Source organism: Octopus bimaculoides, chromosome 19, assembly GCF_001194135.2.
Source record: "Octopus bimaculoides isolate UCB-OBI-ISO-001 chromosome 19, ASM119413v2, whole genome shotgun sequence".
Lineage (NCBI taxonomy): Eukaryota > Metazoa > Mollusca > Cephalopoda > Octopoda > Octopodidae > Octopus > Octopus bimaculoides.
Window position 1 is genome coordinate 47,071,505 of NC_068999.1, and position 3,819 is coordinate 47,075,323.

At 35.5% G+C, this 3,819-nt stretch overlaps 1 protein-coding gene across 4 annotated transcripts in view; it reads left to right on the top strand.

Moving 5' to 3' along the window:
• Positions 1-2,944: 2,944 nt before the first annotated feature.
• Positions 2,945-3,819, top strand: part of LOC106877822 (sex comb on midleg-like protein 2) — a 40,785-nt gene continuing 39,910 nt past the window's right edge. For 3 of the 4 annotated variants that reach the window (XM_014926844.2, XM_014926847.2, XM_014926846.2), the window contains exon 1: positions 2,946-3,116. The gene's annotated coding sequence lies outside the window, so the exon portion shown is untranslated. Of the gene's footprint in view, positions 3,117-3,819 lie in introns of all 4 variants that reach the window. The other variant, XM_014926845.2, reaches the window with a different exon arrangement.

Here is a 3,819-nt window from a genome sequence, read left to right on the forward strand (position 1 = left end):
TATTTAAATTATGTTACTTCACCAATTGGTTATTGAATCACACGACAATATTTAGAATTTACACCATTTCGAGGGATAACCTTAAGAATAATAAGTAAGTAAAGAGAAATAAAAAGGACTAAAATGAATAAGACTGACTATATATATATATATATGTGTGTGTGTGTGTGTGTGTTCATATAATGCTATCTCCACAATATATTGGTGAGATAAAACATGTAATCGTTACCAAAATAGCAAAAATTCGTCCCCAAAGGTCTGAAGTAGACTCCTTATGGATCGATCTCCTTGGTTGTATATCAAAAATTTAAATAACAGTTTTGACGCTTAATATCCATTTATATTATACAGAAATGTTGACCATAGGTAATAAACTTTAATACAAATGGATATTAGCGTCAAAACTCTAATTTAAATTTTCGATACATATATATGTGTATATATATATATATATGTGCATATATATATATATATATATATATATATATATATATATATATATATCTCGCACCTAGACATGTTAATCGACGGCATGCATGATTCTGGGAGTCACACGGCAATGTTTAGAATAATTTTACACATTTCGAGGAATAATCTTAAGTATGATAAATAAAAAAATTAAATAGATAAATAAATAAAGAGAAATAAAATATCAAAAGGATTAAAACAAATAACAAGACTGAATATATATGTATGTAATGTTATATATCGCACCTAGACATGATATCGACGGGCATGCTTCTACTCGGATACAGATGAGAGGAATATGTAAGGAATTAAATGAAAATAGCTCTGTTCAGCTGTACATTGGTTGTTCTTTTAACTTCGCATTCTTCTGGTGATTGGTAGAAATATATATGTGTAATATATATACAGGGAAAAGGCAAGAGATTATGTATATATGTATATATATGTCGAGTGGACGATGATGTGTTTTCCTCACAAAGACACACACGTCATTAAGTTGTAAGAATTCACGGCAGCCTAGCGTCACGTACAAGTGCTGCCACCACTTACCAACAACTAAGGAGCAGATAACCGATGAGATTTTGGTAAAGTACAAACTCAGCTGGGAAATTTAATATGAATTAATTACATTGAAAAAAAAATAATACAGTTTAGAGAAGGGAACAAAACGGAAATGGGGAAATGGTAAAAATGAGACAAAACACACTGAAAGGACAAAAACAAGCATACTCCCTCATATGTGTGTGTGTGTGTATGTGTGCGAGTGATTCATGAAGGGAGTCAACTCTTACAAAGAAGAGATACGAGTTACAAAACCTGTACAATTCCCATAATAAAAATTCTTAGATTTATTTAAAAATCCATTTTCCGATCATAAATTACCAAGCTAAAAACAAAAATGTGTTTGGTCTAAATCTAAACGAAACCGTTTAAATTCTTTTTGTGTTCCATGCTCATTCAATTATTCTTAATCTTATTGCATATCTATAATTATCGTTCTGCTATGGTCTACGTATATATCGTTTTAAATAAACATCTTTACTACGGAATATAATAAAATCTATTAAAGACACAATACGAGTGTTGGTAACCTGTGCCTGTAATTCAAAGGGTCAGCCTTGTCACACTGTGTCACGCTGAATATCCCCGAGAACTACGTTAAGGGTACACACGTTAATTTCACGAGCAGGCTGTCCCACTGCATGGCACCTTGGGTAAGTGTCTGCTACTATAGCCTCGGGTTGACCAAAGCCTTGTGAGTGGTTTTCGTAGACGGAAACTGAAAGAAGACCCTCTTATATCAATCTATCTGTACCCCTTTTACTTTTTTCTATATATGTATATATCTGTGTGTGTCTTTGTCCTCCCCCATCGCTTGACAACCAATGTTGGTGTGTATACGTCCACGTAACCTAGCGGATCGGCAAAAGCGACCGATAGTATTAGTACCAGGCTTAAAAATAAAATAAGCCCGGGGGTCGTTTAGTTCGACTAAAATTCTTCAAAGCAGTGTTCCAACATGACCGCAGTCTAACGGACTGAAACAAGCAAAAAAAAAAAAAAAAAAAAGATATTGGTACGCGCACACACACAAACTGACACATCACGTAATTTTTCAAAATTTCAAGTTTCTTTTTGTAGATATACGTGTGTCAGTATCCATGCGTGTGCGCCCACCACTTTCTTTCTCCCTTGAAAGGTATTTGTAGAAAATTTCATTAAAAAATATCCATTTTTCTGAAAGTTACGAGTAAAAAAAAAAATCGTAGTAGAGGCATATTTGTGTAGGTATGCCAATAATAATCCATTTTACGACAGGCACATGGCCTGAAATTTTGGAGGAGGCTAGTCGATAACATCGAAGTCAGTAGTTAAACGGTACCTTATTTTATCGACCCCGAAACGATGAAAAGCAAAGTCGACCTCGGCGGAATTTGAACTCAGAAAGTAAAGATAATTATAATGTTGTTTCCCCCCCCCCTGTTTGCTCTAACAAACATTACTAAAGAAATATAATGGTTTCAAATTTTGGCTCAAAGCCAGCAGGTTTGGCGAACGGGTTAAGGCGATTAAATGGTTCCCAGTGTTTAACTGGTACTTATTTTATCGATCCTACAAAAGGATGAAAAGCAAAGTCAACCTCGGCGGAATTTGAACTCAGAAAGTAAAGATAATTATAATAATGGGGTCAAATTTTGGCGAACGGGCTAAGGCGATTAAATGGTTCCCAGTGTTCAACTGGTACTTATTTTATCGATCCTACAAAAGGATGAAATGCAAAGTCAACCTCGGTGGAATTTGAACTCAGAATGTAAAGATAATCATGATGACGATGACAAAAAAAAATCGCAATAGCTCCTGGTTTTAGAAAGAGAAATACTGTTGCGCAAAAATGGTAATGGTATTCCGGTTTAAGAGTTGAGTAAATGAATAATCGAACAAAGTTTAACGGAATGAGCGAATAATCGAACGGAGTTTAAGCGAATGAGTTATCGCGAGACTTGATTCGATCATGGCGTCATGGGTATGATGATGTCGTTGTTGAAACAACTTTCTCCGTAGTAAGCTGTTGATAGTGTTTCGGGCAGCCGTTTAAACCTCGCCCACACTGTCGCAAACGGGGAATTAATTGCCAAACAAGCTTGCAGGTAGATTATTATTGTTATTTATTCGTGTTTGTTATCGTATATCGCCTTTCTTTCTTCTGTTCTAACATCGGAATTCTTCTTCAAACGCGCGCTTCACACCCACATCTCATCCGACAGACACAGATAAATTGTCCACACGCACTCACGTTAATAATCATAACAGATAGCTACACATACACACACGCACATCTAATGCAACAAACACAAATAAATACCTGCATACACACATCAAACACACACACACATCAAACACGACACAAATAAGTACCTGCATACACACATCAAACACACATACACACATCAAACACACACACACATCAAACACGACACAAATAAATACCTGCATACACACATCAAACGACACAAATAAATGCCTGCACACAGACACGCGTACACATCAAACTCAACAGACATAAATACACACACACACATACATCGAACACAGACAGATAAATACCTACGCACACACACAGACAAACAAGCACACACCATGTAATGGGTCTTCTATGGAGAGGAATGTTGTTTCCCCCCCCCCCTGTTTGCTCTAACAAACATTACTAAAGAAATATCTAAAGGAATGTCTGCGTGTCTATTGTTTCTTATTTTCCAACCCCCGCCCTGCTTCCATCTATCCATCCTATCAATCAATAAAAAAAATATATAAATGAAGTCCAATTTAAACAAAGACTATTTTAATATTGAT